The sequence below is a fragment of the Mus musculus genome, chromosome 12 (assembly GCF_000001635.26).
Source record: "Mus musculus strain C57BL/6J chromosome 12, GRCm38.p6 C57BL/6J".
Taxonomy (NCBI): Eukaryota; Metazoa; Chordata; class Mammalia; order Rodentia; family Muridae; genus Mus; species Mus musculus.
Genome location: NC_000078.6, coordinates 34,832,052 through 34,847,500, shown reverse-complemented (window position 1 = coordinate 34,847,500; position 15,449 = coordinate 34,832,052). Strand labels below are relative to the sequence as shown.

The 15,449-nt window shown below is 41.0% G+C and overlaps 1 protein-coding gene across 6 annotated transcripts in view; it reads left to right on the top strand.

Annotated features, from left to right (window-relative positions):
* Positions 1-15,449, top strand: part of Hdac9 (histone deacetylase 9) — an 869,516-nt gene that overhangs the window by 69,595 nt on the left and 784,472 nt on the right. The window contains exon 1 of one of the 6 annotated variants that reach the window (XM_017315249.1): positions 10,249-10,267. The exons of the other annotated variants lie outside the window; for them this stretch is intronic. The gene's annotated coding sequence lies outside the window, so the exon portion shown is untranslated. Of the gene's footprint in view, positions 1-10,248; positions 10,268-15,449 lie in introns of those variants that run through there. 6 annotated transcript variants of the gene reach the window in all.

The following is a 15,449-nucleotide window of genomic DNA, read 5'->3' as shown; positions in this document are numbered from 1 at the left end:
ACTTAGAGCCACTTTCTTTTCGCCATGTCAGAAGCCTCAGGGGTCATGGTGGATGTTATCTCTTGGTCATGTGGATTCTTCCTCCTTGATCATTTCTGTGTTCCATTACCTCTGGTCTGTCCCTTCTTTCCTTATCCTGGTCTCAGCCGCCGCCACCACCACCACCATCATCATCATCATCATCATCATCTTCTTCTTCTTCTTCTTCTTCTTCTTCTTCTTCTTCTTCTTCTTCTTCTTCTTCTTCTTCTTCTTCTTCTTCTTCTTCTTCTTCTTCTCCTTCTCCTTCTCCTTCTCCTTCTCCTTCTCCTTCTCCTTCTCCTTCTCCTTCTCCTTCTCCTTCTCCTTCTCCTTCTCCTTCTTCTTCTTCTTCTTCTTCTTCTTCTTCTTCTTCTTCTTTTCTATTTGGACCCATGAGGTGGTGTCCTGCTCAAGCTTCCTTCCCATATGGGATGCTCCCCCACTGCCTGTATCATTCTAAGACCAGCTTAGTCCTGTTTTTCTACAGGTTAACCCAATGATACTATATTGTTCCAGGTCTCCAGTAACCCTGGTAACCCCTCAGCCTCGTTTCTTGTCTTACCCCTTTCCATCTTCTCAGTCTGTACTATAGTCACTTGACAAGAAGTTTTAAAAATTTTAGCAATGGCTGTGTCTTCCTGTTTTCCTTACTCTTCTTCCAACAATTTTGGTGTCTGAAGTCTCCCAAGGTCTAAGAAATGAAACAAAAGGTCTTTGCAATACTGTATGCTTATATAAATGGTTTTCAAATAGAATCTTTGTATTTTTTCCCCTCCAGAATTCATCTTATCGTCAGCAACTCTGGGAATTCTTTCTGTACACTAAATTTGGTCCCTGTAGAGTTTCTATACTTGGTGATAAATATGTAGACACTGTAGAACTTAAGTCAATAAATACGCCTGAACAATTATGTCAGATGGGCATCTTAATGGACACTATTTTTGGTGGGTTTTATCTAGACAGGTAGCAGCGATAAATGTGGGCTAGCTAATTTTTTTGTCATTTATTTCTGACTCCTGTGAGGTAGATTTGCAGATGGCATTGCTTTCATGGTGTTAACAGTCATGTGGGAGACACATACTCAGAAAGGTAATGGTAAGAAATCAGAAGGTTATTACATGTAGAGATTAATAATGTGAAATAATGAATGTAGGTGATAGAATAGGATTGGGTGAAGTTCTATACTTTTAACTTGACTGAACTTTTAAGGTTGTTACAATGTCATGCATACTGTTAAGATATGCCAATCATCTATTACCTTGGAACAGTAGTGATAGAAGTTCATATTATGGGGCTATAGGTCTTAGGGCTAAAGACTTATTTTAAATGCACAGAAAATATTCACTTAAACTTGGAAGGAAAAACGATAGAATCCAAATAAATTATTATAAAACATAATGGGGAAACTCCTCATTCTCCCTGGAGATTGAGCAGAGTAAATAAGTGAATAGATGATGTAAAGAGAGGCATTTTACGTTTATATGGAGGAAGTCTATTTGGATGTGGTATCGTTAATAGCCTAAGTGTATAGGTGGGGGATACCTGTTTAAGGGGAGTGGAAATTTTCCCCTTTAGGAAGGAGAAGCAGCCTGGGTAATTTCAGAAGTCCATACTGTTTTATGTTGTGGGAAAGTGAGTGAGGTGGACAGGAGGTAACCCCTGCGCAGGAGCAGATCCACACAGAACAGGAAGAGCCCTTCACAGAGGTGGCTGGAAAGAGTGGCATTTCTCTGGGAAGGGGATATTTTGCAAACAGGTAGCACTTTTAACTTGCCCTAGAGTGTTTTATGCCAATTGGCTGGAAAAAGGAACCAAGAGAAGAGAGACAAGGACCAAAGGAGAGGGTCTCTCAGAGGGATACTAATTGGAATGCTGAACACAGTGGTGATCTATATGAATGTAAAGCATCAAAACAGATAAACTATGATTGTAAGTGCTGACTGGGACAGTCTTAGGCACTCCATCCAGTCATGTACCATGCTATTACTTTAGTTGGAACTGTAATTTTCATTCAGGCATAATGTTGTGAGTCTAAGTATTTAATATTCATAGTCATTGATAGAGATGTTAATTTATCTGGCACATTCTATTTGCTTGGCTTGGTCAGAAAAACAACACAGGAACCTCCTTTTCTAATAGCTGCCCTTACAACTTCCTTTCATATTTTGATCAGCTCTTTGGCTCAGGTGTTAAGTTGTAGGGCACTGAACCTAAAAATTGACTAGCTTTTTCAGGCCTAAAGGAAAAGGGGCCCTTGGTCTGTGTGCAGCGATTAGATTTTTGTCTAATCTAGTGAAGAAGAGTAGATGATAACAAAGTGCTTGTTTAAGTCACACATTATTCTTAGGTTCCTCTTGTGCTTGTTGTTTTCTTTCTTGCAAAATAGCTTTTCTCATATGCTACCCTATTACTGTTCTTGGCAGGACAGTCTTCCAGGCCAGGGGGGAGCACAGTCACCATGGAAAGTCCCATTACGTTCATCATCTTCTTGAGAAACCAAAGCAGGCAATCCTGATGTTTCCAAATGCGCCGGGGCCTCACATTTTGAACAGAAATGGGCACAATTTTCAGTTTTCTGATAGAGATAAGGGGAAGACATTAAACCACTCAAAGTAGATTAATATTTTTCTTCTCAGAGTCTTCCAACTAGTAAGTAGTTTTGATAATCCTTCCTAGTAGGCATTAGCAAGGTTCTGTAGAATGCTGTTCTCTCTGGTTAACTTATTTAAACACTGTTATTTCTAAATAGGCCATCTCACTTTTTTTGCTGAAAGGAAATAATATCTTCTTCACGGTCAGTTCATAAGCACTCACTCTCAGGCAGAACTCTCTACATCTGGCTTTGCCTCTTTGGAGAAGGGCAGAAAAAAGCCCTTCCCAGGGGTCTATGATTTTTGACTCTTCAGATGTAAGTTGAAATTGCTTAACACGAAAGGAAAAATAGAGATTGCTTGCTTCAGTGCAATTTGGATGGTTATAAAACTTGAGTTAAATATTGATGTTAGCTTTGGCTGTTTTTGTCTTCTAATTGGCATGGGTGAGAGAGTTTTCTGTGAATCCGGGGAGAATCAGTTTCTCTGTGTGCAGTGGACACATGGAAAATACACCCATTTAGCATATGTTTATTTTTTAAATTATGTTTCAGTAATAAAAAATGTGAATAGTAAATTTAATAAATACTTATCTATTCATTAACTTCTCTCATTCTCCTAAGATATATCCTTAGATATCTCCTTTCTCCTAAGAAATAAACCATGTAAGGTACTTGAGTCCTGTGAGGTGGTAAGTTCTGATAAAGGCTCTGGCCACCAAGCCAGCTGACCAGAGAGCCAGCTGACCCGAGTTGACTCCTGGAACTCCCATGATGGAAGGAGATAACAGACTTCCAAAAGTTGTTCTCTGCTTGCCATACTGTGGCATGAACATTCACACACATGTGTGTGTGTACATACACACCACACACACACACACACACACATACACACACACACACACACTACATACACCCTCACATATAAACAACTATAATAAAAATAAAAAGATTGTTAATATTTTTAATTGTGCATGTATGCATGTCTGTTTGTGGCTATGCACATGTGAGGGCAGGTACGGATGGAGCCCAGAGATTTTGGATCCCTGTGGAGCTGGCGTTGTAGGCCTGATGTGGTGCTGAGAATAGGACTCAGGCCCTCTGAGTGAACACCACACACTTATAACTCTTGGTCCATCTCTCTAGCCTTCACTTATCCTTCCACCTGCAATTATAAATGCTTCACAAATATGTCACATTATTCTGCATTTTTACATGACGTATGATTAATTCTTCAATTTACTTTCAATATGAAGGAGAACCAGTATTGCAGTATATGACTGTAGGCCTGTTACATTGATTATTACAAAGAGCACTATTCTTGCAGTTACATCAGATTTATAAATCCATTCCTCTTTTCATGGGCTTCTATGTTTTCTGATCGTAACAGCCTTCCTGTGAGCATTGTGACTTTTACCAAGGAGATATGGAAGAGCTCTCCTAGTGTTTGCTAGTTTCTTGAAGCTGCCAAGAGAAGTTCTGATGACTTAAAATTTGTGGTGCTTCTGGTAGGACTTCGTTTTTTCCTGAGCCTTCAGTAGAGAATTCGTTCACTTTCCTTGCCCCATTTGTAGTGAGCATGCTACAGACATGCTGGCACTATGCCCTCTCTTGGCTCATAAAGCTCTCATGACATGTGTCTGTCTGTCCACGGTTCCATGTCTGTCTGACTCCTCTCTGCTCTCCTTCTACCCCTTTAAGACTCTCTGACCAGAGAGACTGCTTACTGGATAGAGGTGCTTTTCTATAGGCAGACAACCCAGCATCCCACAGGGCGGCAGAAGAGACCGGACTCCTGAGAATCATCCTCTGGTCTCTATATGTGTGCTGTGGTACATGTATACCTTTGCACACAGCAAAATACATAAATGAAAATTAACAAAAAATAATGATAGCTGTGGTGACTCATGACTATAATCCCATATTCAGGAGGGTGAGTATTACTGTGAATTTGAAGGCAGTCTGGGCTACCAATTGGAATCTAGGCCAGGTAGAGCTATGTAGTAAGACACTATCTCAAAAAAGCAAGTAAACTCACAACTAGCGAGTGCTTTGTTCCCACTTGAACAATCCAGGATAGCCACTGTAATCTGGAAGTCATTTTACTGGCAACTTTAATTCCATCTGTAACCTTAACTCCTCTTTGCCATGTAGCTAACATATGCACAGACTCAAGTCAGAACATTTGGGCAAGGTCTTTGCCTGTCATAGTATGGAGACCATTATTCATCAGCTAGGTTGTCTCCCACAGCTATTCTAAGTGTTATGCGGACATTTACACCCTGAAAGTGCATGTGAGATTCGTTTGTTCCACATACTGCCAACAATGGGATTATAAGACTTTAAAATGTTATCCAATTTGACAGAGACTGGGTAGTTCGCTATGCAACTTTTCATATAATGATTGGAGCAGACGTTTTCCTTTTTCCCCATGACCAATTCCTTTTCTCTTTTCAGCTTGCTATTTTCTTTTGTTTTATTATGCATTTAGAGAAGTTCTTCAAAAAATTAGTTATAAATTCATTGTTTTTTGTTCATTTGTTTTTTTTTTTTGCATCACAGTGCTTTCTCCTAACTTGATTGATTTTTATACTTCGATAGGGTTGCTATTTTGGCATACAGATTTTAATTTCAAAGTTGATAAAGTCTGTCATTTTTGACTTGAAGTCATGAATTTTGTTTTTGTTTTTTCCAGACAGGGTTTCTCCATATAGCCCTGGCTGTCCTGGACCTCACTTTGTAGACTAGGCTGTCCTCAAACACAGAAATCCGCCTGCCTCTGCCTCCCAAGTGCTGGGATTAAAGGCATGCGCCACCACGCCTGGCTAGTCATGAAATTTTTATTTTTGTTCATTAAATGTTTATATAACAAAGTATAGTTTTATAATTTTCTTTCTATCTAAAACATTTATATCTTTTGAGATATAACAACCTAAAATGCCTGATTAATTGAGTTATCTTGGTTTTATATAGACTTTAGTAAAGATTTATGGGTTTGTGGAATATAGCTGTTAGAAAGAGCTTTGAAGATGATCTGATGTGGTTTGAAACTGATGTCCAGAGATACAGTGGCAGATCTAGATGCTGCTGTATTGGCAGAGAGTGCGGAACACACTGGATTTTGTTGTCTTTATTGCAAAGAAGTCGGTCTTTGTGTCAAACGTGTGTGTGTGTGTGTGTGTATGTGTGTGTGTGTATGTGTATGTGTGTATGTGTGTGTGTGTGTGTGTATGTGTGTGTGTGTGTGTGTGTGTGTGTGTGTGTGTGTGTGTATTCCTGTACACAAATACAGGCATAAAGACTAGTAGACTATCTCAGTTATTGGCACTTGCCTTACACCTTGCTTGACACAGTGGCCCTTTGTTGTATTTCTGTGGAGCACAGCAGGTTAGCTGGTCCATGAGCTCCCAGGGTCTTCTGTCTGCCTCCCATGTCCCTGCAGGGCTACTGAATTACAGCTCCTCATGTTACACAGACAGCTTTTACATAGGTTCTGGGGATTCCGACTCAGGCCTTCATGCTGGCACAAGTGTCCTTCCCCAGGGAACCATTTCCACAGCTCCTTCAATAGACATTTCATGCTACTGGGCCTGGGTAAAATAATGACTGCTCATGTATAGCCATCGAAATAAAATGTATCTGTGCTAGAAATCTTTATAGGGAGGCAATGGATTACGTAGCGCCCCCTCCCCCCACTGTCCAGAATAATGGTACCTAAGAGGTGAGGCATCATTGGCCATTGTCATTGTGACTGCTGAGAGGAGAATTGTAAAATAAGACATTAGCGTGGTTGAGAATCCATCTGCTTGCCTAGAGTATATGTTACCTTTTGGATAATCAGTCCCGAACATGTTTTCTCTTGTGGACTACGTTCAGCCTAGTGATATCAGCAAACTTCCCTGTATCTACAACACTACTTGAGCCACTCAGTGCCCCTCCTCCACCCTCCCTGATGGGTTTGTTTCCCCTATGTCAGTTATAAACTCTTTAAGCTCAGGGATAAAATTAAGTACATTGCTGATGCCCAAAATAAGTGTCTCAAGATTTTTTTCACTTCTTTTTCCTTAAAGGAGTGTTGGAGAGGAACTTAAAAGTGAGTGACAGTTGACAAAGATGTGGTTGCCTGGCAACTGGCAATTTAAATAACTAGGAGTTGATATGATTTACTAACCTGATAAACAGCAAGAACTTTAATATACTCCAAAGGACTGCTACAGATGTTGCATTGAGCTATTTATATGTGTTGATCTATCTCAATCTATTTTAATATATGCATGTGTATATATATGTATATATATATGCAGATTTTTTTCCTGCAGAATGGGAATATGAAAGCAAAAGTCTCTGTCTCTTCCCCTATGTGACATTAATAGAAGTTACCTTCAATGGTAATTGTTTTAGCTTCCTCCGATTTATACAGATTTTTAGTTCCAAGGGAACCGTTCTTACTCAGAGGTAATAAATATCTTGTGGAATTGGGGCTGCTGATGTTTTGAGTTCTAATATGGTAATTTAAGTCAGTGATTGTTGTTGGCTTACTTTCTCAAGTTTTATCATTTAACCTTTTCTCCACTTGTGAGATGGACTGGCTGTTGCTGTTGATTTCTTACAGAAATAATGGTGATTAATAAGACTGACTGGCCAAAGTGAGTCAGCTTAATTGATTGGCCTGTTTTCCCACGGCGGTCATCAGGCTTTTGATGCTCTCTCATGCCAGTTACTTTCCTAGGGCAGATATTCCATCTTCACCCCACCCCTGTACCTGCTGGCTATCATCAACGTGGTTCTTCCAAGGAATGGTAGAAAAGCAGTAGCCACTGTATACCCAAATAGCGTAGTGACCCAGTGAGTGTTCCCTCCTAGAGGGAGGACAGAACTGTTAATTTGCATATCAATTCCATAGAGTATATTTAAATATTCAGTATAAGATTTTTCCATTTTGTTGGCAATAGCAGTGTTGTCAGTAGCACAGATATTGAGCTAATTTTGAGGACTACTTTGAACTTTTCTCAGGGAGAGGTTGGGTCAAGTGTAGAAGGCAAAGATGACTTTGACAAATACTTTATGAAATAGGAATACACAAGCATATTTTTTTCAACAAAATAGTTGAGGACACATCTAGATAATTTAAAAATTGCCCATTGAAATTATTTACAAATTATCTGGGTAGGTAAGACTTGGAGGAAATTGGACTAAGCGGACACTTTTGCACACGATGGATGTATGTTTGCTTAAAACCAGCATTCTAAGTCTGAAAGGCAGCTTTTCCATGAAACTTCCCTTTTTTTAATCACAATGAACACACCTTTCTCCACATTCAGGTAGGCTGTGCTGTCCTAGTCCTCAGAAGATGGGTGTCGGCATTTTGTGGTGGCAGAGACAGTTCGCAGAATAGAGACCCTGACTGTCATAATGCTATCATCCAGGTATTGAACACTGTGCTACGCAGTTTAAATACCCTGTCACTCATTCCTACAGGGACTGCAAGTGACTGTTAGCCCTAGCCATTGCCTGGTGAGGACCGGGATGGTTAGGGCAGAGAAACCAGAGGTGGAGTTTGCATTAAAATTAGTCAGTCCAAAGCCAACTGTGCTTTTCATTGTGTTCCTATCTTGTAGTTTTGCTTCCTCATTCCTATATTTTCCAGTCATGTTCACATTTATGTTAAATTGTAATCATGTGGAAGCTTTAACAAAACAAAACAAAACAGACATGCTTTAAATCAAACAACAAAACAACACACTCCCCCCCGCCCCCCAAACTCAAAGCACCAAAAATGTTTGCTTCTGAGCACTTACCTCATTGTCTCAGATAAGTCCGGAATCTACATTTTCAGAGGGGCCCTGAATACACAGGCTGGGAAATCCCTGGTGGGAAATCTGGGTGTCGGGTGTTTAGAAGCTCATTGTGAAAACAGGGTAGATCCCTGCATGGCTAAGGCTCCTGTGATAAATCCAGTTCACTAAGTTGCAATATTTGAGTCACAGTTACTCTTAGTGGGAATGTCACTATGGTGCCTGTGCAAGATAGGCAGGCCTGTACTCCTTGCTCAGATGAAGTTCAGAGAACAAGATGTCTGAGATGACGATTCCTGGGGCTCACATTAATGCATGAAGGGCATGGAGGTATTGCCTGATGTGTTGTTATGCTCAAACAGGACATCTCTGTAGGAGATAGTGAGTCACCTACAGAGGAGCAAGAAAAAGAGCCAGGGAGAAGTAGAATTAATCTAGATCTTAGGCTCATTTCAGCCCAAGAGTGGACAAGAAGATGAAGGTGGAACAAATGATGCAGGTTTAGCCCATTTGTTAAGTTGGGTTCTTCAGGTAGGTGTCAAAGCAATGGTCTGCCAAGTTGGAAGATGTCTTGGCACAGCTTCCCTAAAGGATCTCAGATGTGGGCTTCCTTGGAGTAAGTCACCGAGGAAGGGCCTGGCTGCTTGATGTCACCGTGGCTTCAGCCTATGGTGTGTGGTGTGTGGGTATTGAACTTTATTCTTCGCCTTTGGGGTATCACTGCAGGCCTAGAGTGGTGGCGTTGCTACCTTAAAGTTGGATGGACCACTAGCAGATAGAGCACCGAGTAAGCCGACCAGCAAGTCCGCCCACCACAGACAGGCATGGGGATTTGAAGGAGAGTGACCGCCATAGCCTCCTGTATTTAAATTCTTGACCCCCAGTTGGTAGAACTGTTTGGCAAGGATTAGGTGTGGGCTTGCTAGATGCTGAGTGTCACTGGGGGCAGGTTTTGATATTTCAAAAGACCTGTGCCCCTCCCAGTGCGCTTTCTCTGCCTTGTGCTCGGGCCCGAATCTCTAATAACTTCTCAGGTACTGGTTTTGCACCATGCCTAACTACCGGCCAGCTGCCATGTTCCCTATAATGGTCATGGACTTTAAACTTCTGAAATTGTAAGCCCACAAGTAAACTCTTCTATACATTGGCTTGGTCACGGAGCCTTACCATAGTAGAAAAGTAACTAAGGTAATAGGCCTGAGGCTCTATTGAAAATGCTAAAGTGATCTGTGACAGAAGAAAAATAGCTCTTCCTGGAAGAGTTCTCCACATGAGGGAAATAGACCACACAGTTTTCTTTAAATTTCTACAATGTGATAGCTGTTACTAGCTTACTTAAATTTTTTTTCTGTCCATTTACACTCAAGTGATTTTTTACAATGCAAGTAACATCAATGAAAGATTAAAGTGAGCGTGGTGTATTCACAAGCAGAGGATAACGCAGTATTTTCCTTTAGAATACACATTTGTCTTCTAAAAGAAAGACAGCAAGGAAAAAAGCTTGAGTAATTAGATGCTTTTGTCAGTGTAGCAGAGGTTGATGATTACTCTCTGTGCTGCAGAACTGTGCTCCGCAGCAGGAGGTGCCCTGTGTCACTCTTTGCTCTTAGAATGGCTCTGGCTTGAAGTAAAGTACAATTTGTATACTAATGCTAATAATAGCCAATCTTTTGAGTATGTTCCCCTTCGTGTTACTTCCTATTATTTCCGCTAATCCTCAACATGACCTGGTAAGTTAAATAATTCATGTTTAAGCAAGTGAAACTCAGAGAGGTTAATTGACTTCTAGACCACCCCGCTAGTGAGACGTTTTTTTACAGGACCACTTTGCTGTGTGGAGACACTGTCAGATCTTCCTGAGGTAAGTTCCAGCATTAAAGAATTCTCGGACCCCCAACCCCTTAATGTACACAATATTGGAGCTTCAAAAGAAGATCTGCCCCACTGTAAATTACAATGATGGATAAAGGTCCTTTGTATTTGGCTTGCTGATCACAGCCTGCCCCTCTGTACAGGAGAGGTAGGGAGTAGACCAGGGGAGCCAGATTCTTTTAAGCATGCTTCATGGGGAAGGTTTCTGCAGCAGGAGGTTATAGTGTATGTGTTACAAAGCCCTCCTGCTGTGCAGATATCAGGGGTTGTCTGTTACAAGTTCCTCCACTTCCACTGTTACTTCCTGTTCATATTCTATTTTGGACTTCTGTCCCTTGTGTATTTACAGGTAGATAAAGCAGTCTCTCCTTCTCCCTCTTCCTTCCCCCCTCCCTGTCCACCTTTCCATCTCTTCCTGTCATCCTTCCCGGCCCTCTGTATCTAGCCTCTTTGACTTTGCTGAAAAACTAAAAAGGGACCTGTACATCCTGCAGTTTCTGGCTCACATGAGCTCAATTTGATGTTTCTGATGGCTGATTCCTTCTTGTCCAAGGAAGGGAAAGTGCAGATCCGGAACTTCAAATACCATCCAAGAAAAACTATGGAGTGAAACGTTTTGATAAAATTATATTTATTATAATAGGGATTGTTGAGGATATAATTTGGGTACTGAATACTCTGGGGACTAAATCTGTTGTTGTAAAATCTCAGGGCTACTACAAAAGATCTATTTTTAATCAATGCAGGTACTGTAGTTGGCAGGGTTTCTTCTTCTGAAATGAAATATCCAGCAGGCCATTTCTGATTATGTTGTGTATTTTTAGATGTTACCATTGAGTTATATTTATAGTATAGACTACTGAATCCTATCTTAAATATGCAAAATATATGCATAACTAACCTCCCAAGCTGTGTTCCTTGCTCTATATTACACCCATAATGTAGCCCATGTTTAAGTTGTTCTCCCAAAGTCTTGGAAAGAAGCTTAGTGTTTGCTTGTAGAATGTAAGCATGGAGAGTGTGTGTGGCGTGTGGCCCTCTGCACCCCACACTCTGCTCATAGCTAGACTTTAAGGGTAAAACTAGGAGAGCACAGGTAGGTAATGAGGCCAGTGTTCTTGCACAGATAAAACCCCCAGACACCAGGGATGGGATGAGCTGAAAGGAGCTGGTTGGCCCATGTTGTCCTTGTGTCAGCAACCCATCATACTGAGTGTGGCTTGTGGTATTAGAGAAAGTTAAATTGCAGACTGAGACATTGCTGTGGCACTTGCTGGTACCAGCCTCCCAAGATCACAATCCCCAGATTGCCCACTGTTCTGTTTCTCAGGACAACATAGGTCATGTTGGAGCCCAGTCCTCTCGCTGCTGCTAACTTTGGAAGGGACAATTCTCAGCATCCCATGCTCCACTCTCATTGTTATATCTTCTTTATTTGGAGGCAAAATAGAGCTGGTAAAACCTGTCTGATAGCAAAGCATGCCCGTCCCCACTTGAGGAAGGAAAACATTGGAGGCTGATAAGAAGGTACACACTGTACCCTTCTAGCAATTAGAGAAATCACTTCTGATGGAAAGGCCTATGGAAATAGCCCTGCCTTGTACAACACGTTTCCTAAGTAACTTTCAGCCCTTGTCCTGTGTCTCCTGTAGCCCATGAAGGCACTCACTCCTCAGGATCTGCTCTTCATGGCATTGGCCTAGATTCTAAATTTATATTTTTCACATATCTGGTCAAATCAAGAAAGAACTGTCTTATTGTCCTTTAGAATTGTATGCGAAAAACTGAATAAACAATTTTGTCCCACATGAGATAACTCATGGTTCATAGGGTTAAAATTTTCCTACTCTTCACTAATTCATCAAGTTTATTGTGCTCTTGCCCTGTACCATGCACTGTACCTAATATAAGCAGTTAGGAGATTGATTTAGTACAATCCCTGAACAGAACAGCCTCATGGCAGATACAAGCACTGTACTTATGTAGGAGGCACCATTATTGTTAACAGGATGCAGTGAGGATGTAGGTGAGGAAGCTATTTGCTTGAGATGGCTGATTAAGAAATCTCATGTGCACCCATGCCATAAGAGGGAGCCTACCCCTGACACTGTTTGGAGGACCAGAAACCAGAGGCCAGATGGCCCAGATACCTATGATAGATCCAAACAAGATGGGAAAAAAAGTCCTTGAAATGATGCCCAGTGATATTCTGCTATACTCATAAATTGGTACCTAACCCAGTTGTCATCAGAGAAGGTTCATCCAGCAACTGATGGAAACAGATGCAGAGACCCACAGCCAAACATTAGGAGGAGCTTGGGGAATCCTGGTGAAGAGGGGAGGGAATGATTGTAGGAGTCAGAGGGTCAAGGACACCACAAGAAAACCCACAGAATCATCAAACCTTAACTCATAGGGTGTTACAGAGACTGACCTGACAATCAGGAGCCCATATGGATCTAACCCAGCCTTATGCATGTATCTTATAGTGTGTAGCTTGGTGGTTTTGTGGAACTCCTAGTAGAGAGAGTTGGGGCTGTTTCTGGTGCTTTTGCCTGCTTTGTGGGCCCTTGTCTCTTACTGAGAGAATAAATTAAAAAAGGAAATAACTTTAAAAATAACCTTAAAAGAAAAGAGAAAAAGAATGCTCATGTTAACATGACCTTAAAGAGTTCAGTGCAGGAAGGAGAGAGAAAGTAGTAGTGGCCTTTGCAGAGAGAGGTGTCCAGACATGGACATGTGAGTGATTTCTATGGGGATGATGAGGACCAGCAGCTAATAGCTTTAGTACTCCCATACTGTTGCACAAACTGGTGTCCATTCCGGTTGGCTGATGGCTGAGCCTCTGCACTAGCTAAACAAGTTGGGCTTCTGGCAGTTGTACACCATTCTGTAGTGACTGACTTCACCGTCCTAGGTTCAAGGAGCAATGGTCTAGAAGTAATGCTACAGTAGTAAGGATATTTAAATCTTTCAGCCAATTAAAAAAAAAAAGTTGGGTTTCATTCTAGGAATAACGCCAGATGGCCCGAAGACATCGGCTTCATATGTGAGGAGAAGAAAGAGAGTGAGAAAAGGATTAGAGTTTTGAAGGAACTTGAATGTCACTTGAGGTTTTGTGTCATCAGATTTACTCATTCATTTAGCATGGAAACAAGATAGAAGACTAGACCAAAAATCCAAGTAAGAGCAAAGGATGTCTTGGGTGATTAAGTATCAGTTATTCTGAAAGAGAAGAGGGTGGGGATGGATATGAAAAGGATTTCCTCTGTGTGGCTCAGGTTGGCATAAATCTTACTGCACAACCCATGCTGGCTTTTGATTTGTGGTTATCTTGCCTTAAACTCCCAATGATTGGGATTTGCACATGAACCAATTTGCCCTGTGATAGAAAAGGTGTGTGTGTGTGTGTGTGTGTGTGTGTGTGTGTGTGTGTGTGTGTGTGTGTGTGTGTTAATGTGGCTTCATGTCTTTGTTGGTGTACATGTATGTGTGTGTTCTTGTGTGAAGAGGCAAGGATGTCTTTCTTGGTTGATTTCACTTGTCCTTGTTGGTTGCTGTTCACTTTATTTACTGAGGCAGGATGTTTTGCTGAACTTGGAGCTTACCAATTTGGATAGAATAGCTTGGCAGCCTCTTCCAGGGATTCCTTGTCTCCACCAAGCAGAAGGGCTTCCAGTGGAGTAGACTCCACCATACATTTGACTTGTAAATCTGGGAAAGATAAAGTAGATACATAGAAAAATGGTAGTGATAGTAGTTGTTAGTAACATAGATTGAAAAAGCATTCTTTTTTTAAAATAGCATATTTCCAAAATAGTTCCAGATTACTAAAATGAGATAATAAAAGAAAACTGTAAGATAATGCTCAGAAAAAAAGCAAAAACCTCAAAGGGTTAGAGTGGTGTTCAGGAAACAGGGAGTCTGGCTTCAGTCTTGCTGCAACATAACAGGTTGCCATTCAGTCGGAGTTTTGAATTCATCATACCATCCTTTGTGAGAATGTACCAGGCTAGAGAGGTTCTTTAACATAGGAGACCTGCAACTCAGTGGATGCCTCCTGAAACTGATGACTAGGTAGACAATCTTGATATTTAAACAGCGTAGAGGTGATACCTGCCCTTCTTTGTGAGCTGGAGAGACAGCCCTCGGGGTGAGAAGAGGAACCCCTCCATTTCCAGTATGATCCATGAACAGATACTTGGAATTCTTTAAGCTTTGGATTTAATGAGGGAATATCAGATTATTCAGTGTGTTCAGAGGGCTATGCAAAGCCAGAGAGCACACCCTGAGTGTAAGTTCTTTGTGACCAACTTGCATCATTGTTTTTGAACATATGAGTAGATTGAAAGACCCGTGGGAAGGTCACATGACAGGGAAGGACAGTGATGAGGGCTAGGGCAGTAGATTGTGTCAGTGCTGACCCTTCCCAGTGGCATAAGTGAAGCGTTGCAAACATATCATGCTCTTGGGATGTTGTACACCTTATGTCAATTTTAAGGAATAAAGGAGTCATAGCAGTTTTGTTTCTATCACACAATGTTAATTTTCTTCAGAATAAACCTATGCATTTCTAGACACTAATGTTCAAATTAATCGAAACTCCTAATTAAAACTAGATATCTATTATATTTTCTGAAAATGTGCATTTGTGTCCTGTTCCCTTTTTATTTTGGTTATCAACCAGTTTGAGGGCCAGTTTTATATGATTCATAATCTGCTCTTATGATAAGAATGATAAAAATGTAGGAGAAAAACTTCCATATTCTAGTCTACTGCTCTGCAGTGCCGTTGGAGAAAGAACTGCGGGAAGAGTTGAGAGTAAAAAAAAATCCATTCACCTTGAAAGATGTTGACCGTTGAACCCTTGTAGAACTAAGGAAATAAAAGCATTCTTAATTGCATTTACATTTTGTCTCTAAATAGTGTGGATTGGAAGCCGGGGAGATAGCTCAGTTTGTAAAGTGCTTGCCATACAAACCTAAGGGCTTGAATTGGGATTCCCAGAACTCATATTAAAAAAAAAAAGAAAAACCCAACCAAACAAAATAGGCACAGTGACAGAGACAGTAGCATCCCTGGGGTTATGGACAAGCCAGTCTAGCCAGGCACCCAGTTATAGCCATATACATACAAACACATATACATGCCTACACTGAATACACACAAAG